The sequence below is a fragment of the Chiloscyllium plagiosum genome, unplaced genomic scaffold, assembly GCF_037043375.1.
Source record: "Chiloscyllium plagiosum isolate Xiang-an unplaced genomic scaffold, Cpla_swu_hap1 HiC_scaffold_6, whole genome shotgun sequence".
In the NCBI taxonomy this organism is placed as follows: Eukaryota; Metazoa; Chordata; class Chondrichthyes; order Orectolobiformes; family Hemiscylliidae; genus Chiloscyllium; species Chiloscyllium plagiosum.
The window spans coordinates 102,821,557-102,846,075 of NW_028270144.1; the positions used below are offsets into that span (position 1 = coordinate 102,821,557).

The window sequence follows — 24,519 nt, forward strand, 5'->3', positions numbered from 1 at the left end:
ATTCCTAATGAAGGGCTTATGCCCTTGCTCCTCGGATGCTGCCTAACCCATTGTGCTTTTCCAGCATCACACTCTCGACTCTGATCTTCAGCAGCTGCAGTCATTACTCTCTCCCTTCTGGATTAAAAGTCCAGTGATAAAAGCAAACGGCCATTGCCTCTCCACAAGGTACAATGACGTACAAAAGACCGGCTTTACACCTGACTGAAAGTTAGCTAACAGTGAACAAGCATACATGTGTGCACTGGTGATTTTTATAACATTGGTAATTGTTTATGTGCAAGATAAAACAATGTTAATAAAAGCACACATCTAAAAACACTGATAACTGTGCACAATTAATTATGCTGACTAGATTATCATTATGACTTTTCAAAAATTTACTTTTCTCCTTTTTGACTTATCAGAAAATTATATTATTCAATGCCAGGTAACCAACTTTCACCATTGCACCAGCTCTTTATTGAAGATAGGGCAGTGGTATTTCAATGGGTCATATGACAAACTGATTACAAGGTTTTTAAACTTGTACCTAGACACCAATTATATATCACTATAGAGTGCATTCAATTCAATGGCAATGAACAGTGTGAAACCCCAATGACTCTGAAATTAGGGTGAACAAGGTAACATAGTGTATTGTACATGAAGCGGTAGGAAATGGCTTTTAATCCAAATAAACTGTGTGCACAACTTCCCAGTATGAAAATTAATTAGGACAGTCTTAGTAATCCTACATGGATGCAAATCCAATTCATATTTTCCTATAAATGGCTTTGACACCATGGGGGCTGCAATTCTTGACAGAAAAATGTGGTCCTGCATTTAATTACAATTGCTTCTCTGAGGTCCCCCGCATCACAAATACCAGTCTTCAGCCAATTTAACTCACTCAACATGATACCAAGAAGTGGCTGAAAGTGTTCGATAGTGCAAAAGCCAAGGGCCCTAGCAACATTCTAGCAATAAAACTGGAACTCTGTGCTCCAGAACTAGACACACCCTTGGCCAAACCATTCTAGTAGAGCTACAAAACTGGCATCTACCCAACAATGTGAAAACTATCCAAGTGTGCTCTTGCACAAAAAGCAGGATAAATTCAACCCAACTAAATATTGCTCCATCAGTCTGTGCTTTGTCATCAAGTTGATGATAGGAGTCATCTACAGTGCTAATAAGTGGCGTATGCAAAACTAACCTGTTCAAGGATGCTCCGTTTGGGTTCCACCAGGGCCAATCAGTTCCTGAACTCATTATAGCCTTTATTCAAAGATGGACAAAACTGCTGAACTCCAGAAATGAGGTAAGAGCTACTGCCTTTGAAGTCAAACTGCAATTGGCATCAAAGAGCCTGAGCAGAACTAATGTTAATGGGAACCAGCGAGTAAACTTTCCACTGCTGGGCCCCAGACTTAGCACAAAGGTAGATAGTTGCATACAAAGGAGATCAATTATCTCAGACCCAAGATGTCGCTGCAGGAACTCCTCAGAGTACTGTCCTAGGCCCAACCATCTTCAGCTGCATCAGTAAAAGCCATCTTTGGGGGTCAATTAGCTCAGTTGGCTGGATAGCTGGTTTGTGATACAGAGCGATGCTGACAGAACAAGTTTGATTTCCACGCTGGTTGAAGTTAACATGAAGGGATGTCATTTTCAGTCACCCCCCTCACCATGATAATAATAGCTCCAAGTTACATGGGCTAATTAGAATAGTAGTAAAGCCTATTAGGAGACATTGGTGACACATCTGTCTCCATGGGATCTTGGCCTAGACTCCTCTATTCTCCACCAAATACTTCATGATATCATTAGATTGGGTGATGATTAATGTAGTCTCTAATCTTAACCCTTTCAGAGCCATTACCTCATATAACAACCACCACATCATACTTCCATGTGGCTATTCAGGCCTGCAGCTCACCTACCCTATTTACCACACTCCTGTTAATCTAATTTAGACCTTAATGCATCACCTGTTAATCTGATGCCCCTTAATACTTTTCTTTTTTATAGAGTCATAGAGATGTACAGCATGAAAACATCTTTCAGTGTGATCTACATCTTCAAATCATTTGTGCACCCAGCCCTCTGGTTCTGATTCCCTTGTCATGTTTGATTAAATCCTCCCTTCAGCACCAGCAAACCATCACTTCAGCACATCACAGTTCATTTGTGGTGCAACTTGTACAGGACCCACCTGCCTCACAAACAGCCCTAATGTCCTCAGAATTGAAAACTATCCCAACTGCATCATCTCTCCAAACAGGTATTCAGCTTCTGTATCCTCCTATTTCTAAACTCACTAATGCATGACACTGGAATTAATCTGGAGCTTACTACTTTTAAGGGTCCTACTTGCTTGTTTCTTTCCAAACCCAGTAAAATTGCCTGCTCGGCCTCATCACTCTTTCTACTTTTGTCACTCATACTGATCTGCACCATAACTGCTGGCTGTTCTTCAATAACCGCTTGAGATCTCTAACCAGATTCCACCTAGTGAACATACTGGACTGGTCTAAATTCAGTGATTGGAGAAATGTCTTACTGATATCCTCTGTTGCTAATAATTTCCTAATCTTCCTCCTGTAACACCCTCCCAACACCCTGTACACTTGGGTTAGCCAAGATTCAGTGCAATTCAGAAAGAAATCTAGTTAGACAGCCTGATGCACTTGGTCCTGCCTTTATCTAGCTGGTGGTCACTCATTCCATTTCTATCTGCAGACTCCTAAGCTGCAAGTTGACCACTGCTATAGCTCCGTACTGGAGGAGGTAGCTAGCAGGGTACCTCAAAGTGTCAAACTCCCAGGTAAGGGAGTTGCCCCCTTGGATGGTCACAATAAGATTAATTTTAAAAGATCCCCTCATTTGTGGTTACCATTCTCTCACTGCACATGAATTAATGTTTTAAAAAGAGTCAGTTTAACCATGCTTCTTTTGTGAGTTTAAAAAAGTGAGTTTACCACACACACGCACACCCACACACTCAATAAGAATAAAAAGTCAATATATAGGTTAAAGGGAAATATTAGGGTCATTCTATGAGTTAATGGCAGAATGTTGCTGCTGTTGCAATGATGTTATTGGTAGTGTTGCTGTTATTAGCTGAACAGTTGATTTGAGATTCTTGGTTTTTAAGGTTAACCTAATTTTCTGAACAACCTGTTCAGTGATGTTATTACACACCGCTGGAGCCGGTGGGATTTGGAACCCTGGTCTCCCAGTACGCAGGTAGGGATATTACCAATCTACCATAAGATTCATTGAAACTCTTTTGGCCAGCTTCTTTTTGACCAGCCTGACTGGCTGCACTCAGAATGATGAAAGAGCATTTTCCCCTTCTTTGCCTTCAGTATGAAAATGTTGCCTCTTAGGTCCCTTTTAAACCTTTCCCCTCTCACCCTAAACCTATACCCTCTAGTTCTGGACTCCCCTAACCCAGGGAAAAGATCTTGTCTATTTATCCTATCCGTGCCCCTCATGATTTTTTAAACCTCTATAAGGTCATCCCTCAGCCTCCGATGCTCCAGGGAAAGCAGCCCCAGCCGATTCAGCCTCTCCCTGTAGCTCAAATCCTCTAACCCTGGCATCATCCTTGTAAGTTTTTCTGAACCCTTTCAAGTTTCACAACATCCTTCTGATAGGAAGGATAAACTGGTTAGCAAGGTGAGATCACATAGAATACAGGGAGAACTAGCCATTTGGATACAGTACTGGTTCGAAGGTAGTAGACAGAGGGTGATGGTGGAAGGTTGGTTTTCAGACTGGAGGCCTGTGACCAGTGGAGTGCCACAAGGATCAGTGCTGGGTCTACTGCTTTTCATCATTTGTATAAATGATTTAGATGTGAACATAGGAGGTGTGGTTAGTAAGTTTGCAGGTGACACCAAAATTGGAGGTGTAGTGGATAGTGACAAAGGTTACCTTAAAGTACAACGGGATCTTGATCAGATGGGCCAATGGGCTGAGGAGTGGCAGATGGAGTTTAATTTAGATGTAAGCTGCTGTATTTTGGGAAAGTAAATTAAGGCAGGACTCATACATTTAATGGTAAGGTCCTGGGGAGTGTTGCTGAACAAAGAGACCTTGGAGTGCAGGTTCATAGTTCATTGAAAGTGGAGTCTCAGGTAGATAAGATAGTGAAGAAGGCATTTAGTATCCTTTCCTTTATTGGCCAGAGCACTGAGTATAGGAGTTGGGAGGTCATGTTGCAGCTTTACAGGGCATTGGTTAGGTCACTTTTGGAATGTTGTGCCATCTCTTAAAAAAAACATATGTTAGAATGAAAATATGATATGTCCATATGTGTTCTGGGGTTATGACCTGTGGTCAAGACAGCACGTAAGGTACCACATACCTAACTCTCAGTCACAATGTTGCATGATGTGGAGGTGCTGGTGTTGGACTGGGGTGGACAAAGTTAAAAATCACACAACACCAGGCTATAGTCAACAGGTTTATTTGAAAGCTTGCTGTATAATTTTAGCAATGATACATTACATTAAAGGACCCTGAGGTCCTCTTAGATGACTTAGGAGACTCAAAACAGTGGTGGGCTTTCTGGACTTCTCTGTAACATACAGCATGGAAAACAGAAAGAAGAGAAAGTCTGAGATTCACAAGAAACTTAGATTCACAAGTTATGGATTCATTTCAGAGAACAAGTGATTGCTAACGACAATAATGGGCTTCGTTATCATTTAATATTTGCATCAGTAATATCCCACTAGTCTAATTGAGGACATTTGGAACTGCAGTTACCATTTGATAACCATTCAAGTTAAACACCTGTTTATTGAAAATATTTGAGGTTTGTCGTCCCAATGGCATTTGGGAAAGTGGCATTCAAAGATCTTCGTTTCTGTGCCCTGAGCTTGAGTCAGGAGTTTGAAAATTGCTTTGGAGTGTTTCTGGTTCATGTAATCATACATTCCATCAACATCTGGTGAAAACTACTGCCAAAATAAAGACCAGACTCAATCTAATCCAAGAACGAGCTGAAGAGCAGCTGCTCACACTGTGAAGACAGACATCTTAGTTCTTGTTCTGAATAATTCACAGCGTTTTCAGCAGGAAGGACATACAAAAATCTTGCTGACATGCAAATGAACAACCACTAAAAACAAATGACATTCAAGCTTCTCGCAGAATCTTGTCACTACCTTGCAATTATAAAAGAACACACTCAGATCCTCGCAAATTCAGATCTACCTGTTAATGACAAACTCTTTTGTTGTATTAAACTCCAGACCAGACAGACCTGTATCTTTAAAAGTTATATTATATCATGACACATGATATTTCAGTATGAAGGTAGCCACCTCACCTTCAACTACTCTGTCCATCATAGGATCAATGTAGTCAGTCAGTTAAGGTGTGTAATGTAAAGTAGTATCAATAAACAAAGGACGCAAACTGTGTGTGTGTAAGTCTTTGATATTGGAGAGAAGTAAATAACTAGTACTTTCAGTAAACTTCAGGACATCAATCTCAAAACGATCCAACCCTCTTTGGTACATTACATACAGAACAACATAACCACATCATCCTTTAGCACAGCAACACTGTTTGGTTCGTGGTCATGAATTCCAAAACCTCAAAACATTCACTGTCAGTAGCCTGAAATAGTGGGATTGTTTTACAATGTAAAGAGAGGAGATAGCAAATTGTCAGATTAAAGGAATATTTCAGGGAAGTTTTGAACCTCAAGTAATTAAGCAGATAGAAAGCAATAAGGCATGAGTAACTCAAACATAGGAATGAAAATTCTAAATTTAAGGCACTAAGAGATTGGAAGATAATCTAGGTCAGTAAGGACCTTGTGACAAGCAGGTGATGATCTCATAAAACACAAAAGTTCTGGGCAGCATAGTGAAAGTAGGAACTCAAGTGAACCTAATGTACAATTCCCTGGCCCATGTCTAGTGTGTCACCAGAGAAACGTATTGACAGGCAGGAACAAGTGCAGAAGAGATCGAAGGAAGTAAAATTGTAATTGGGTTTTCACTGTATTTTTTCAGTTGAAAAGGAGCAAAAATGCGACCCTGGCCATGGAAAGGAAATCTTGATACCCTTCCCCAGGCCTGCTCCTTTGCAATTGTGATGAACTCTTCCCAGGGAGTAGCTCTTGTTGCCCAAAGTCGCATCCCCATCCACAAGCCATTACTGATTCCCACCAGGAAGGGCCTGAGGTAGTATTATTGTTCAATTGGTGTGGGGTCGCTCCAGATGAACATTACAATGCACAAGGAGGCCAGCATCTATTTTTGGCAGTCGCCCTGTGTGCCTCCCAAAAAATGGGTTGAACTTATTTCAGTTGTCTTCATGGAGGAAGACATTGCATTCTACTAACTTGACCTTTTTAGATTTATTTCCCAATGCCAATACAGAGCACATAAGGATTGATTTTTGCCTAATTAATCCAACAGGAGTCATTGCTCTGCCAGTTGCTGGATACATGCAATTATTTTTAAGAATAGCCCCATTCCGCTCACCAACTGTTCATCAATCATGATGATCAGTCAGATGGTAATAACGCTGAAAGTCATTTTGATGTTAGGCAGCCAGCATTATTTTGGAAGTTGATGTAAAATTCTCAGCCTCATGTATCATGCACAGTAATAATGGTGTTTTGTGAAGCATATATTTAGTCTGCAAGTTATTGATTGTGTTATATTGGAAAGCATTTCCTGCCAAGAGTGTCAGATGTTCACTTTATTCAAGTATTTGCCTTGTGCTGCATGCAGTGCCAAAGTTAACTGGTTAATCAGAGGAACATGACGAGTTACAAAAGAAAACCACTGCCACAAATTCCTTGTCTATAATCATCAACTGGATTTAAACCAAATTAACATTTGGCTGTGTGTCTCCTGGAAAAGAGACTCCATTGTGCAAATGTTAATGGTCAATGGACAGTCCAAACACACTCTTCTACAAATAGTTCTTTGACGTATTCACAATGTCATCAATAAGAGACAGTAAAAATGGAAAATATGATGGCGGACGTAAGGGGAGGATACCATAAACATAAACAAGTATGCTGCTACTATAAGATAACTACCTTCCAGAATTGTGCCAAACTCATCACTACGTCCCCAGATCCCACACTATTCCCTGGACCTCAGCAGCTTACCTTCGTGATGAGTGCCCTTGAGTAATATGAATGGATTCCGAGTCCCTGATTCATATTTCACAGGTTGCCTGCTGAATTTCGATGAAACCCAAGCGTCAAGATGATGGGGACCTTTATTCCACTAGAATGGGTGGGCAATTGGCTCATGCAATCTATTCACTGCTTGAAAGTCAAAATTCATGCCAGTATTTTTAACATTGATACAGTTTACAAATGCTTCAGATTGATATTGAGAAGCAGCTTTTTAAAGTTTATTCACAGGCATGGACATCGCTGTCTTGGCCAGCATTTATAGCCCATACCGAGATGAGCTTGAGAAGGTGGTGGTGGGCTGCCTTCTCGAACTACTGCAATCCATTTGCTTTAGGTAGACTCACAATGCTGTTAAGTAGAGAGTTCAATATTTTTACACTGTGACAATGAAGTAATGACAATATAATCCCAACTCAGGAAGGATGAGTGGCTTGGAGGGGAACTTGCAGGTTGTGGTATTCCTGCTGTCCTTGTCCACTAGATGGTAGTGGTCATTGGTTTGGAAAGTACTGTCTGAGGAGCTTTGGTGAATTTCTGCAGTGCAGTGGAACACACTGCCAGTGCTGAGTGTCAGTGGGGGAGGGAGTGAATGTTTGTGGATGTGGTACCAATCAAGTGGGCAGTTTTGTCAAGTTTCTTGAGTGTTGCTAGGGCTGTACACAACTGAGCAAGTGGAGAGTATTCCATCACACTTGTGACTTGTGCCTTGCAGATGGTGGACAGGATTGGGGAGTCAGGAGGAAAGTTACTCACTGCAAGATTCCTTGACTCTAATCTGCTCTTGCAGCTACTGTGTTTATATGACTAATCCAGCTGAGTTTCTCATCAATATTGATAGTGGAGGAACTCAGTGATGGTAATGCCATTGGATGTCAAGGATTCTCTTTGCCTGGGACTTGTGTGGCATGAATTTGACTTGCAATGTAGAAAATTGCCCAAGACATCCTATACATGGTTGCAGGACAAATCAAATCCAGCCAATTTAGAACATAGAACATAGAAGAATACAGCGCAGTACAGGCCCTTGGGCCCTCGATGTTGCGCCGATCCAAGCCCACCTAAACTACACTAACCCACTATCCTCCATATACCTATCCAATGCCCTCTTAAATGCCCATAAAGAGGGAGAGTCCACCACTGTTACTGGCAGGGCATTCCATGAACTAACGACTCGCTGAGTGAAGAACCTACCCCTAACATCAGTCCTATATCTACCCCCCCTTAATTTAAAGCTATGCCCCCTTGTAATACCCGACTCAATACGCGGGAAAAGGTTCATACTGTCGACCCTATCTAACCCCCTAATCATCTTGTACACCTCAATCAAGTCACCCCTAAACCTTCTTTTCTCTAGTGAAAACAGCCCCAAGTGCCTCAGTCTTTCCTCATACGATTTTCCTTCCATACCAGGCAACATCCTGGTAAACCTCCTCTGCACCCGTTCCAATGCCTCCACATCCTTCCTATAGTATGGCGACCAAAACTGCACACAATATTCCAGATGCGGCCGTACCAGAGTCTTATACAACTGCATCATGACCTCAGGACTCCGGAACTCAATTCCTCTACCAATAAAAGCCAGTACGCCATATGCCTTCCTCACCGCACTATTTACCTGGGTGGCAACTTTCAGAGATCTGTGTACATGGACACCAAGATCCCTCTGCTCATCCACACTACCAAGTATCCGACCATTAGCCCAGTACCCCATCTTTTTGTTATTCTTCCCAAAGTGAATCACCTCGCACTTAGCTACATTGAATTCCATCTGCCACCTTTCTGCCCAGCTCTGCAGCTTCTCTATATCCTGCTGTAACCTGCCACATGCTTCCTCACTGTCAACAACTCCTCCGACTTTCGTGTCATCCGCAAACTTGCTCACCCAACCTTCTAACCCCTCTTCCAGGTCATTTATAAAAATGACAAACAGCAATGGTCCCAAAACAGATCCTTGCGGAACACCGCTAGTGACGGCACTCCATGAAGAAACTTTGCCATCAACTACTACCCTCTGTCTTCTTCCATCCAGCCAATTCCTAATCCAAACCTCCAACTCACCCTCAATGCCATATCTCCGTATTTTCTGCAGTAGCCTACCATGGGGAACCTTATCGAACGCCTTACTAAAATCCATATATACCACATCTACCGCTTTCCCCTCATCAACCTCCTTCGTCACCTTTTCAAAGAATTCAATAAGGTTTGTGAGGCACGACTTGCCCTTCACAAAACCATGCTGACTATCCTTGATCACATTATTCCTATCTAGATGTGCATAAATCCTATCCCTTACAATTCTCTCTAAGACTTTGCCCACAACAGAAGTGAGACTCACCGGCCTATAGTTACTAGGGTTATCCCTACTCCCCTTTTTGAACAAGGGAACCACATTTGCTATCCTCCAGTCTTCTGGGACTACTCCTGTAGACAAAGAGGACATAAAAATCAAGGCCAATGGCTCTGCAATCTCCTCCCTTGCTTCCCAGAGAATCCTAGGATAAATGCCATCAGGCCCAGGGGACTTATCTATTTTCACCTTTTCCAGGATTTCCAACACCTCTTCTCTACATACCTCAAAGCCATCCATTCTACTTATTTGTGCCTCAGTATTCTCATCGACAACAATGCCCTGTTCCTGAGTGAATACTGAAGAAAAGTATTCATTCAGTGTCTCCCCAATATCTTCCGCCTCCACATGCAACTTCCCCCTACTATCCTTGACTGGACCTATTCCTACCCTAGTCATTCTTTTATTCCTAACATACCTATAGAAAGCCTTAGGGTTTTCCCTAATCCTATCTACTAAGGACCTTTCATGTCCCCTCCTTGCTGCTTTTAGCTCTCTCTTCAGGTCCTTCCTGGCTACCCTATAACTCTCAATCGCCCCAATTGAACCTTCACGTCTCATCTTGAGATAGGCCGCCCTCTTCCATTTAACAAGGGATTCCAATTCCTTATTAAACCACGGCTCCCTCGCACGACCCTTTCCTACCTGCCTGACAGGTACATAATTATCAAGGACACTCAATAGTTGCCCCTTGAACAAGTTCCACATATCATTTACACTCTTGCCTTGGAGTCTACTTTTCCAAGCCACACATCCTAAGTCATGCCTCACCGCATCATAATTTCCCTTACCCCAGCTATAATTCTTGCCCTGTAGTACACACTTATCCCTCTCCATCACGAGTGTAAAAATCACCGAATTATGGTCACTATCCCCAAAGTGCTCACCTACCTCTAATTCTAACACCTGGCCTGGTTCGTTACCCAGAACCAAATCCAGTATGGCCTCACCTCTTGTTGGCCTGTCTACATATTGTGTCAGGAAACTCTCCTGCACACATTGAACAAACACTGACCCATCTAACGAACTTGAGCTATAGCTTTCCCAATCAATATCAGGAAAGTTAAAGTCCCCCATAACAACCACCCTATTACTGTCACTCATCTCCTGAATCACCTTCCCAATCCTTTCTTCAATGATTCTAGGACTATTAGGAGGCCTGTAAAAGACTCCTAACAGGGTGACCTCACCTTTCCTATTCCTAACCTCAGCCCAAACTACCTCAGATGGCAAGTCCTCATCCATCGTCCTTTCCACCGCTGTAATACTATCTTTGACAAGCAATGCCACACCTCCCCCTCTTTTACCCCCACCTCTAAACCTACTAAAACATTTAAATCCCGGAACCTGCAACAGCCAATCCTGTCCCTGTTCTAGCCATGTCTCCGTAATAGCCACAACATCGAAGTCCCAGGTACCAACCCACGCTGCAAGTTCACCTACCTTATTTCGTATACTTCTTGCATTGAAGTATACACACTTCAAACCACTTCCCTGTTTACAGACACCCTCCTTGGAAATTGATGCCATGTTCCTCACCTCCCTACACTCCAGGCCCTGCACCCTGAAGCTACAATCTGGGTTCCCATGCCCCTGCCGAGTTAGTTTAAACCCCCCCCAAGAGCACTAGCAAACCTCCCTAGGTTTATTTGCACCCTATCAATCTACTCTTGATTGTCAATAAAATGATAGAAGGTGATATCAGGCAATACTTACTTAACAATATTCTTCTCACTGATACTCAGTTTATTTTTTGCCAGGGCTACATTGATATTGTCCAGGCCTTGATGCTTTTGGATATGGACTATCTCAGAACCCCAAGGGTTCATAAATGGAAAATATGCCCACTTCTTACCTTACGATCAAGTGAAAGTTATTGATGAAACACTGAAAATGGTTGGACCGAAGACACTACCCTGAGGAACTGAAGGTTCTTGTGGAGCAGAGGCAGTGCACCTATCTTTAGACCGGGTTCAAATCCCATCTGCTTCAGAGATGCACAATCACACATCTAGACAGATTGGTTAGAAAATATCTACCCTGAGGAACTGCTGTAAAGATGTTCTGGAGTTGAGATGAATTATCTGCCAGGGTGATAAATGTCTTTCTTTGGGCTTGATATGACTTCAACTCATGTGAGCGTGGGCTTGCTGTCAAGAGCAGTCATTCTCATCTCACCTCTGGAATTTAGCTCTTTTGTCCATGTTTGAACCAAGGCTGTAATGAGGTCAGGAGCTGAGTGGCCCTGACAAAATACAAACTGAGCATCAGATAGAAGATTATTGTTAAGCAACTGCTGCTTGAAAACACCTTCTACCACTTTACTGATGAAGTAGATGTATGGGGTGGGAAATGGCTGGACTGGATTTGTCCTGCATTTTGTGCACAGACTGTTGATGGGCAATTTTCTACATTGCTAGGTAGATGCCAGTGTTGCAAGCTGTACTGGAACTGCTTGGAGCTGATTCTGGAGTACATATCATCAGCACTATTACCAAAATGTAGCCTTTGCAATATCCACTTCCTTCAGCCCCCATCTTGATTTTATGGGATTTACAGAAAACTGGTACCTGGGAGGTCAAGATGCACTGATGTGCTTGGCTCCCCATCATTGAGGATGGGGTATTTGTGGAGCATCCTCTTCCAGTCAATGTATAATTGTCTACCACCATTCATGCCTGCATATGGTAGGAGTTTGGAACTTACATCTGATCCATTGGTTGTGTAATTGCCTGGCACCATCTATTATTTGCTGTTTATGTGTTTGCAATGCAAGTAGTCCTGTGTTACAGTTTCAACAGGTTGGCTCCAAATTTTTGGGAATGTCTGGCACTGTTCCTGGCATTTCCTCCTGCCCTCATCATTGAATCCTTGTCTTGATGAAGGATGGACTGGGAAATAAGCTGAGCCATGAAGTTGCAGATTGAATTTGAGTACAATTTTGCTGCTCATTGATGCCCAGCCTTTACTTGTGGATCTGTTCAAAGTCTATCCTATTTAACACAATGGAGACTATCCTCAATGTGAGGACAGGACTTCATATCCACAAGGACTGTGCAGTGGTCATTCTTACCAATACAGATCTATCTGCAGTAGTTAGACTGGTGAGGATGAGGTCAAGTATGTTTTTCCATCTTGTGTTTGCCCTCACCATCTCTCACTCAGTCCGGTCCAGCAGCAATGCCCAGATTATTATTTAATTCCGCCATCTACTGTACAGGGATTTGAGCCCAGTGTTGCAGAACATTCCCTGGTTCAATGGATTAGTTCAGTGTCAATACCAATATGTAATCACCTCCCAATGTGTTCTACTCTGATAAGCACTAAACTTTGAGGTTGAAATTCTGCGACACACTAATCTCAGAGTACTAGTTATTTTAAATAAGCTACAGATTTGGTTAAAGAAAGAAAATGTGGATGTTACAGGCAAGTTCTAACCAGCATGCTGAAAATGGAAATCTGTGTCATTTCATATATTTGTGATTTCTAGCTTGAAATCCAATAATTATCGATTTACCAATAAAAACATTTCAAACAAACAGTTCTGTTTTTGTAAATTTTTCTCCCTTTTAGCCTCCTCCACATCAGTTGACCATACTTATTTTGGAAAGAGATTAAAAATAGCACTGCAGTATATTGTCTGTTTGGCTCAGACAACTTTGAGAAGTTTATGTCATGTGTTTCTTCTTGATCATCTGGCTCCTACGTGCACTAATGTATTCACAAGGAAGACAGCTTAAGTTGTGCCACCTGGGGCTAGATTTCCATCTTGAGAATTGGGAGTTCAGGACATTGGCATCCCTTCCCCTGATTCACTCCTGTCTCTCCTAACACAACAGCCCAGATCTGGAGAAGAGTATCCTCCCTTACCCTTCTCACCTCCTCACCTCACAGCATCCTCACTCCACAATACAGACCCATTCCCCCATTTCCATTTTACTTCAACTTATCCTGCTCATCCTGTCCCCCTTAACACCCTCAACTCCTCCTGCACCTATATATCCCACCCCAATCCCCTCGGCCCTGAACTCCCTCATAAACACACACCCCCATATCACCTTACTGCATTAGCCCCTCCCCACACATCAGTGCACTCACTTCTCCACATCTCCCAACAGAGTTATTCAGTTTCCAATATATATAAAACTCTTTGAGAAGTTTACATACCAGTAAAAACAAACAAATGGCACTCAAAATCAATTTTTAAAATCCACTATTCTCTTTGGTATCACATAAGTATGTTAAAATAGCCAAGCTCAACTTCCTTTACAGCTCTGTCAACAATCTCTGATCAGCAGAATCTATTGGAGCTCAGTCAAGAGTTCATAATGAGATTCCATTGAACAACTGTGTCAAAAACATCCTCCTAACCTGAATACAGAAAAGCATTTAGCAACAATTTCAACTTCTGTTATCTGGGCGAGCTTTGTAATAGCCAAAAGGAAATCACTGAACTGACCCTCAAAGATGGTAAAAACTCAGCCATTTGTGAAAGCTTTCAAACAGTCAAACACAGCAGTGGATAAAGTTAAAAATCACACAACACCAGGTTATAGTCCAACAGGTTTAATTGGAAGCACACTAGCTCTCGGAGTGTCGCTCCTTCATCAACCTGGTGTTGTGTGATTTTTAACTTTGAACACCCCAGTCCAACACTGGCACCTCCAAATCAAAGCAGTGAATGATACTGATTGGATTGATCTACAGAGAGCCAGCATGGCATCTTTTGCATAATTGTGATGCAATGACTCCATGATCTGCACACAAAGAAAGTTGAAAACCTCCAAACATTTCACGGGGGCATTATAAAGCAAAATAATACACTGTACCACTTAAGAATATATTAGAGTAAATGATAAGAAAGTGAAGAAGGCATTTGGTATGTTTTCCTTTATTGGTCAGAGTATTGAGTACTGGAGTTGGGAGGTCATGTTGCGGCTGTACAGGACATTGGTTAGGCCACTGTTGGAATATTGCGTGCAATTCTAGTCTCCTTCCTATCGGAAAGATGTTGTGAAAGTTGAAAGGGTTCAGAAAAGATTTACAAGGATATTGCCAGGGTTGGAGGATTTGAGATATAGAGAGAGGCTGAACAGGCTTGGACTGTTTTCCCTGGAGCGTCGGAGGCTTAGGAGTGACCTTATAGAGGTTTACAAAATTATGAGGGGCATGGATAGGATAAATAGACAAAGTCTTTTCCCTAGGTTCGGGGAGTCCAGAACTAGAGGGCATAGATTTAGGGTGAGAGGGGAAAGATATAAAAGAGACCTAAGGGGTAACTTTTTCACAAAGAGGGTGGTACATGTATAGAACGAGCTGCCAGAGGATGTGGAGGAGGCTGGTACAATTGCAACATTTAAGAGGCAACTGGATAGGTATATGAATAGGAAGGGTTTGGAGGGATATGGGCCGGGTACTGGCAGGTGGGACTAGATTGGGTTGGGATAGCTGGTCGGCATGGACGGGTTGGACCAAAGGGTCTGTTTCCATGCTGTTCACTTCTATGACTCTACACTTGCCCCACACCCTATACACCCACAGATCCTGACCTGACATTCCCTGAAGACTTCGTCAGATATGTGGAACAGTCCATCTTCCGCAGCTACACTGGCACCACCCCCTACCTTTTCCTCCGCTACATCGATGATTGTATCGGCGCTACCTCGTGCTCCCACGAGGAGGTTGAACAGTTCATCCACTTTACTAACACCTTCCACCCTGACCTCAAATTTACCTGGACCGTCTCAGACTCCTCCCTCCCCTTCCTAGACCTCTCCATTTCTATCTCGGGCGACTAACTCAACACAGACATTTACTATAAACCGACCGACTCCCACAGCTACCTAGATTACACCTCCTCCCACCCTGCCCCCTGTAAAAACGCCATCCCATATTCCCAATTCCTTCGTCTCCGCTGCATCTGCTCCCAGAAGGACCAATTCCACTACTGAACAACCCAGATGGCCTCCTTCTTCAAAGAACACAATTTCCCCTCAGACCTGGTTGATGATGCTCTCCACTGCAGCTCCTCTACTTCCTGCTCCTCCGCCCTTGAACCCCACCCCTCCAATCGCCACCAGGACAGAACGCCACTGGTCCTCACCTACCACCCCACCAACCTCCAGATACATCGTACCATCCGTCGTCATTTGTGCCACCTCCAAACAGACTCCACCACCAAGGATATATTTTCCTCCCCTCCCCTATCAGTGTTCCAGAAAGACCACTCCCTCCGCGACTCCCTTGTCAGGTCCACACCCCCCACCAACCCAACCACCACTCCCGGCACCTTCCCCTGCAACCGCAAGAAATGCAAAACTTGCGCCCACACCTCCTCCCTCACTTCCCTCCAAGGCCCCAAGGAATCCTTCCATATCCATCACAAATTCACCTGCACCTCCACACATATCCTTTACTGCATCCGCTGCACCCGATGTGGCCTCCTCTATATTGGGGAGACAGGCCGCCTACTTGTGGAACGTTTCAGAGAACACCTCTGGGACACCCGCACCAACCAACCCAACCGCCTCGTGGCTGAACACTTTAACTTCCCCTCCCACTCCGCCAAGGACATGCAGGTCCTTGGTCTCCTCCATCGCCAAACCATGGCAACACAACGCCTGGAGGAAGAGCACCTCATCTTCTGCCTAGGAACCCTCCAACCACAAAGGATGAATGCAGATTTCTCCAGCTTCCTCATTTCCCCTCCCCCACCTTATCTCAGTCCCAACCCTCAGACTCAGCACCGCCTTCTTGACCTGCAATCTTCTTCCCGACCTCTCCGCCTCACCCCCTCTCTGGCCTATCACCCTCACCTTAACCTCCTTCCACCTATCGCATTCCCAACGCCCCTCCCCCAAGTCCCTCCTCCCTACCTTTTATCTTAGCCTGCTTGGCACACCTTCCTCATTCCTGAAGAAGGGCTTATGCCTGAAACGTCGATTCTCCTGCCCCTTGGATGCTGCCTGATTTGCTGCGCTTTTCCAGCAACACATTTTTCAGCTCATTCCCTCAAGACCTGTCACCCCCTTACAGCCTTGCCACCAAGCCCCCATACCTGCCAGGTCCAATCTGATACCCCATCCCACCAGACCCAACGCAGACCCAACCTGAATTTCCCAGCACCGTGCCAGCCTTCTGCCCACCTGACCCTCTATCCTAAACACTTATCACTTATCTTTCCACTTTGTACCCTCCCCGTGTGACTCCCTACCTCCAACCCATCTGGCACTCTACTGCCCTGGCACTCTAATCCTTACTCACCTGCCATCCTACCCTTGGCACACTTTCCCCTTCCCAGTTGGCAGCCAACTTACACGTCTCCCTACTACTCGGTTTTCTATCCTGCTACCCAACTGGCACCCTAGTCTCCCAGCATCCTAACATTCCACTTATCTCATGCACTTATAGTTGCTACCTAAGTGGCTGTCAGAACCTTTCCATTTCTGAATACAGCAACCGACAGCTGTGTAAAGAGTCAGACGCTGTATTCCTCTGGCAGCTCTGCACTATGAAAGAGTGAGCCCTGAGCAGAATCTCCTTTTAGAAATGTTCCCTTCTTTCAGGAAAATGAAGGGCCAGGGTGGCAAATTGTGTGAATTCCAGCCCATGATTCTGGATGAGGCCATTGGATCAAAATAGAAAAAAATCTCTCAACCAAAGGTCTAAGCTAATTTTCTAAATTCTGAACTTATTTTACTGTTTCAGACAATGACTGACCTGTATCACTTATCAGTGGCAATTTAATGTGACTTATTAGGATGTTTAAAATATCATATAATTACTGACCTCACCCACCAACATACAGCAGTAACCTCCCTTCCCTCACTCCCCCCAAACCCCTGCCTTAATAAATGACCAACCTAGTGATTTTAGCTCAGGAGTAGAAATAATTTACTATTGTATCAAACTGATATTTGAAACTGGGCTGCAGTGGTTGTACCACTAAAAGCAGCCTTTGTGCCAAAGTATAATTTTATCCCATCCAGAAACTAAGCAGTAGAATTACTAACTGCCAAAAATAGGGCCCGTAGTAACTCATCAGAGAACCACCAACCACTGCCGTCTCTTCTCTGTTACTTTGACTGAAAATGGGTAGAAATGTTCCAAAATTCAATCACAAACTCACATTGCTGTTACTTAACAGATCACATGAAGTAACTTTGCATCAGATGGAACTATTCCACAATCACATGAAATAGGTTAGTTCAGGGCTATGATTAAATATAAATTATATAAGGAAACATCAGTGACATGCCCAAATTCCTACCAGAATCTGCTAAGACATGCCGCATCAGAAGTAAACAATTTTAAAGAAACAACAGTTTATTAATATTTTCCACAATTACCATGAAGTCAGATTTCCATACACAAATCTGAAGAAGAATGTGGAAGTGCACTTCTGGCAGATTTTTGCAGTTCTCAAACTTGGCTAATGGCTTTTGTTTTACTCCAAATCTCAGCACCCAGTGAGTTTGCAAACATATTCTGATCATTTGACATGTGGAGATGTGTCTCTATGTATAAATAACGAACTTGTGGAAGCCATGACCTGAGTACACAAATAAGCATCATAACATTAGACATATTGTTGAATTCAGAATGTAATTAGAGTGGAATATATATTTGGGCTCCTTAGTTAGACAAGGCCCACCTGTCTACTTGATTCAAAAGTTCCTCACAGAACTGGCTTCAATGATCAAATGAGACACCATAACACCACAATGCATTGTTTCTATAATTAGATCTCTAAGTCAAGTAACTAAACATGCAACTCCAGTACAATGTAATGAACTGTTATTATGCTTTTATATGGTTAAAAATAATGGCAAACAGATAATCTATGGAAAATACAGACTTTAATTGCAGCCAGTGTTAAGTCATAAGTCTCAAGTGGTAGCTCATGAAATTAATGAAGAAAAGACAGAGATGACCTGATGTTTCAGCTGAGATGAATTAATTGGACGATGAATTTTAATTAAATGAGTTGAGTGCCATAAGGGAGAAATTATTCTGAACTTGTTCTGCAGTGAGTTATGAAAAGTGACTGAGTTAATTGGCCAGCGAGTTAGAATTAAGCAAGTTGCTATAGGGGTGAAGGTCATTAAAACTCCAGTCTAAATTGGATCATTAGCAGTGCCTGTATTATCTGGTGTGTATTTACATACACACATAAAAGGTTGTGCAGCAATTAACAGTTACGTTTACTTGGGTATACAGATAAGTATAATAAGACATGTGTGTGCATAGGGAATGACTGTTGAAATTGTAATCATGGTGACTTAGCAGGTATGTTAAAGAGCACTGCTTCACACGCATGAGAATCATCATCAAATTGGCAAGGTATCAATCTCAAAAAAACTAAACTGGTGTCATGCAACACGTAACTTATCCTTGTACTGTTGTTACATCAGGGTGAAATTAGAAATGAGAATCTGGAGTTATCGCATAGAGGAGATTTAAGAGCAAAGGGATCATCCCAATTGCCCCTACCAATATTTATCCCTCAGTCTAAAAACAGGTCATCTGGTCCTTTACACATTTCTGTTTGTGGGAGTTTGCTGTGTGCAGATGGACTGACATATCTAAACATTCCAAAAGTGATGACACATCAAAAATACATCATTGGCTGGAAAGCCCCTTGAGATGATCTGAGGTTGTTAAAAGTGCTAAAAGTGAGTGAGACATGATCATGCCTGGATTGAGATCTTAAAACATGCCAGCCTTGACAGAACTCATTGATGCCTTTCAACTTCCAAAGGCCTTTCCATAGCCTGCATGATGTAGTCCAGTTTGTTGCAGATGACAATGTCTCATCAGTGGATGTCACTTCCTCTGACACATAGCAACCCAGATTCTAGCACTTCAATGAGACCAACATCAAAAGTGCACAAGAGCAGATGGTAGAGACTGGAACACTGGTGAGGAGTCGCATCAGAGTAGGAAGCTCCAAGTTCTGCTCAGCTAAACAGACACTGTACCTTGAGGGCCATCAGTGAATAGTTTTGCACCCTCAGTAGGATGAATGACCCTACAGCTGTTTACTTTGGCTGGTCAGTTGCTTAGTTCTCCAGTAATCTGCAGCAAAGTATGTGATCTTCAGCTCATTGCTAGCAGTGAGATGCAGATAGGCCAAAAGAGGGATGTTATTGACAAGTATGTGAGAATGGGGACTCCATCCAAAGCATTTCCACTGCTAGCTCAATAACCCCACCCTCCCACATCCCATTCTGTGATCAGCATATGTCTCTTGTCTCAACGGTCTTGGGCCAATAGGGTTGCAGGTTGAGCAGTCTTCTGCAGAGTCTTCAAGCTCTGAAATTTAGACAATGCTAACCAAGATCATTCTGGTAGACAGAGCAGGATACTGTGCAGTTTGTCACTACCTCTGTTGAAGCAAAATGTAGAACTGATAGGGACAGTAAAGATTTATAGTTGCACAAAGATTTGTACAAGTATTTCACAATGTTGAATTGATATGTTTCATATTTGAGTGCCATAAACATTATTCTCTTTTACCACTTTCACATCTTGCGCAGTGTGGTCAAGCCACTAATCATCTGTCATTGTCTCTGCAGTCTTGGCAGTCACATTTTGCTCAGCAAATATAATTTTGAGAAGTTCCTGAAATGTCTCTCTCAGAAGAACAAATAGCTTCACCCTGAATGCAGCGAGAGGATTCTTTTCAGAAATAGGAGATATCAGCTGGTAGCCCTTCCTCACAGGCTTTGTGTTCTCTGATTAATTCAAGATACAAAAACACTCTTCATCAGGCCATTGTTCAAACAGCCTCAGCAAGGGTCCACAGCAGAACATCAGACGTTTGAATTCTAGGAAATAAAACAAAGTCTCCAGTGGCATATTTTCAAGAAAACACTCCAGCTACCTCTGCAAAAGTTGAAATCAATCAATATTTTCACAATCCTTCAAAACTTAAATCATCCAATAAATATTATGCATGAAGTATGTTTGTAATACAATGACTGAGAAGATATAAATTAACACAAAAAAATGGTGCTGGGAGTTCGGTGGTGGTGAGTCTGATGCAATGGTGATTTATTATTTGCAGGAGTCTTTAGTGTCATAACATCAAGGACAATGTGTCCCCAACAGAAGAGTCTTGAAATCATATTAGATTATTTACAACATTTACAATATGAGAGAGGCTTGAGCAGAATATCTCAAGAGTCTTTTAATTCAGGTACCAGCTCAATATGATCGAATGTTACTGATGATGTATTCGAGCTAGTAGTATGTAGTTAGTAATCCTTCATGCTGCATTTAGTTTTAATGGTATTGGCGTGGGCATTGAGTGTGTGTGTGTTTGTGCACAAAGAAATTTCACATGTGGTAGTCAGATGGGTGCACTGGTAAAGCCTTAGGGAGCCTGACAATAATGAACCAACCATGGGCAGCAATGTACCCTATCTTCCTCCTGCTGCTCCTCTTACTCTCCTACTTCCCTGTCTTCTTCATCCTCCTCCTCACAATTGTCTGGGGACATTCTTGCTCCTCTTGCAGGCCCAAACCTGGCTATTGTGCAATTTTAAATATAGTCAATGAATCCATAACCATTCTGGAGGCTGTCGCTGGTGCACATGGAGAGGAGGTTTCAACTTCACAATGGCTTGTTCAAAGATGGCGTTTTCAATATGTCATGGATTCCTCAGCCTTCTGAGAGGTATCATCAATGATATCTTAAGTGGATATCCCGTGTCTCCACGTTGCTGGTCAGTAACTTTGCATCAAGACGTGAAGAGAACAGGGAAAGTCGGCTGCTGCAGGCTGAAAGCATCACAGCAGCCAATCGGGAATCTTGAAGCTGCATAGAAATGTCCTTATGGTTGCACACCAACTGCTTTTTGATAGAGTAGAAACCTCTACAATTGACTATTAATCCTGAGTGATCCATGGAGCCAATGTATGGAATCAATGATACCCTGAATATAGCACCAGCCAAGGATGAAACACAAGATTCTATGTACTCTGACTCAGTGGCAACCATGTAAGAAAAGCAATCAGTCACTGGCCTCATGGATTTGTGGATAAATATCTCAGGCGGGAGTGGGTACTGCAGATGCTGGAGATTAGAGTCAGGATTAGAGTGGTGCTGGAAAACCACAGCAGGTCAGGCAGCATCCGAGGAGCAGGAAAATTGACGTTTTGGGCAAAAGCCCTTCATGGAAATAAATATCTCAATAGAGTCCTGGAAATATTCAGAGACAAAGGAGTTGACAGTCATTGGTAAAGATGGGCCATCAGGTCCAGTTGGCAACAGGACTTTTTCAAACTGGCTCCAAATGCATGATACCATCTACATGTCACTCTGAACCTCCTGATAAATGCACATTGCAACATGACGTGGAAACTTATTGTTTGCTGTCGACCCTGTGTACCACAAGCTATATCTATCTGCGGATCATCCTCCTGTTGTCAAACTGCAGCTCTATATACGATAGGCTGTTGCTGATACTGATCCTGATGTTGTAGGTGGTTATCCTGCTCCTCATCTGAACTTAAACATAACAGTGTTAGACAAATTCCTGCAGATATGATAGATCAGAGCTTGAAAGTGAAAATTAGACCTCTGAAGCTCTAAGGTGTAGGTGATACCTCTGGATTGTGTAAAGCAACCTCCCAGCATCAGCAATGCCTCATTTCTAGCACTGTCACACAAACAAATAGGCAAGCAGCTGCATCTGTCGAATATTTCTTGGCATATTTCCTTGCTGTATTTTTAACCCCCTTCATTGCTATTCTCTTCTCCTATTGTTAACATGAGCAAGTTCCATGAAGCCTAGGAAATGCAAAGCTCTACAGATAAATTGTCAAATTGCTCTAATTGAGTAATTAACATGTTGAAATTGACAACCCATCTCTTACTGAAGGGGTCATGCACATGCAACCAAACAGGCTGCAGTCAAAGGCAGAAGTTAGAGATTTGCTGGCTTTCCAAAATACTCACGTTTGCAGGTGTTCACCACGACCTTCACTCATGTTGAAATAAGCCTCCTGCTCCTTTAGTTCCCTTCATCTGGAGATGTAATTAAATTTAAAACTGTCTATTTTGGCATGATTTTCCCCTCCCTGGGGTGGTGAGGACAGTGGTAAGGGTGATGTGTTCATTTTGCGAGACTCTCAAAATCATATCGTCACTGATGAGAGAAATTAAATCGTTTCTTCTGAGAAAACTTCCTTACCATCAGGTCTTGAAAAGTCTATCTGCATGTATTTACATCTCATTAATAACATAACTCATCTGAGTTAACTTTCCCTTCCCAAGTAACATCTGCCCAATTGAGACATTTGACATTTCAGAAACCCGATTGATTGAACCAACCATGTACTTGGGGACCTTACACTACAGTCTCCAGTCCTGGGAGCGTGCACAGCTTTCACTGCCTGTACCAAACACTTCTTAATGATCCTTGTCTTCACTTTCACTGTAACCTCAACAATTGTAAATGGCACCTTCCTGGGACTAGGGCAGGATGTGTCCCTAGGCCATTGTTTCACCCAACTGGAGAATGGCAATGTACAAGCTTCACCTTCATAGGAGTAAATTCAGCAGAGCAGGTGCAGGGGCAGGCAGCAGCTTTGTCTCCAATCAGAAAGATGGTGCAGTAGACAAGGCACAAGTACATACTGAAGGAAACTGAAGAATTACTGGGTGTAGTGGCATTACCATTATACCACAGCTCTCCCCTGTTCCCAGTGGATGGCACCAACAGGCCATTCTTCAAAGCCATTCAACCTGCGAGAAGCTTGCAGCTCAGGTCTGCATCACAAAAAGGGACAGAAAGCAGAGCCACATGAAAATTAATGACCTGCTGCACTTTGCAATGGTAAGTGGCATTATCTTCACACTATCTTGTTTCCATTGCTTCACACTTGCGGGCCGTCAATCCGTCTCATCGTGCTACTGCATAGACACCTTACAAATGGTCAGAGACTACAAGCCTCGGTATTTCATGCATTATGTTCATACGAGGGCTCACACCCCTTCATCCTCTTCAACTAAACCTTCCTTCTTACTGTGTTTCCTACTCACTTATTGGGTGCAGAGCACCACTTTGCAAGTTTATGCCTGCTCGCAAACTGTTCCAGCACCTTTTCTCACCACAATCAATCCTTCTCTTTATTCCACATTTACTTCCTTCCACCCAATGGTGACCATTAACCATTGACAGTTTTCATAAAAATCCATTTGGTTCACTAATATCCTTGAGGGAAAGAAATCTGCTGTCCTTACCTTGGTCTGGCATCCATGTGACTCAGAAACCCACTCTTAACTGCCTTCTGGGGAATAAATGCTGGCCACACCAGTGACTCCCACATCCTGTGTAATCATAACAATAATAATACAGTCAGTTCTGCCATTACGTGGTAGTTCCATTCTCATGCAACCCTGTGTTACAAGAAAATCGCATAATAGCGCACTATTTAAAGTAATGGGGCTGGAATCACGTTTATAACCAAAAAATGCTTTAAAAGTTCATGCTATCGAAACAGTGTCCCTGATTCATCAATCGTGTTACAGTGAATTCGCATTAACAAAACGCATGTTATAGCCAAATGACCTGTATTAATAAATTTTGAAACTCAGCAGCAGTCTGAGTATTTTTTCTATCCCTTGTCACTAGCAGCTATCCCTTAATGTGCCAAAGGCTTTGGAAAGAAACATTAAAATACAAGCAAGAGTAGGCCATTCAGCCCTTTGGTCCTGATCCTCCATTCACTAAGACCATGGCTGATCATTCAATTCAGTACTCTGTTCCTGCTTTCTCCCCACACCTTTTGATCCTTTTAGTATCAGGAACACTGTTTTGGCTTCAAACACTTTCTGTGGCAGACAATCCCACAGGCTCTCCATTCTCTGGGTGAATAAATTTCTCCTCAACTCAGTGCTAAATGGCCTACCTGTATCCTTAGACTGTGACCCCTGGTTCTGAACTCCCTGGTCATTGGGACATCCTTATTGCATTTACCTTGTCTAATCCTGTCAGAG

The 24,519-nt window shown here is 42.8% G+C and overlaps 1 long non-coding RNA gene across 3 annotated transcripts in view; it reads right to left on the reverse strand.

The window, feature by feature from the left end:
- The window catches only part of LOC122550822 (uncharacterized), a 114,716-nt gene that overhangs the window by 80,373 nt on the left and 9,824 nt on the right, over positions 1-24,519 (reverse strand). Inside the window, exons 3-5 of one of the 3 annotated variants that reach the window (XR_015757471.1) lie at positions 23,764-23,850; positions 22,477-22,666; positions 17,596-18,063 (exon numbers count right to left, since the gene is read on the reverse strand). This is a non-coding gene — a long non-coding RNA (uncharacterized LOC122550822). Of the gene's footprint in view, positions 1-17,595; positions 18,064-19,753; positions 20,342-22,476; positions 22,667-23,763; positions 23,851-24,519 lie in introns of those variants that run through there. The other 2 variants (XR_015757473.1, XR_015757472.1) reach the window with 2 other exon arrangements.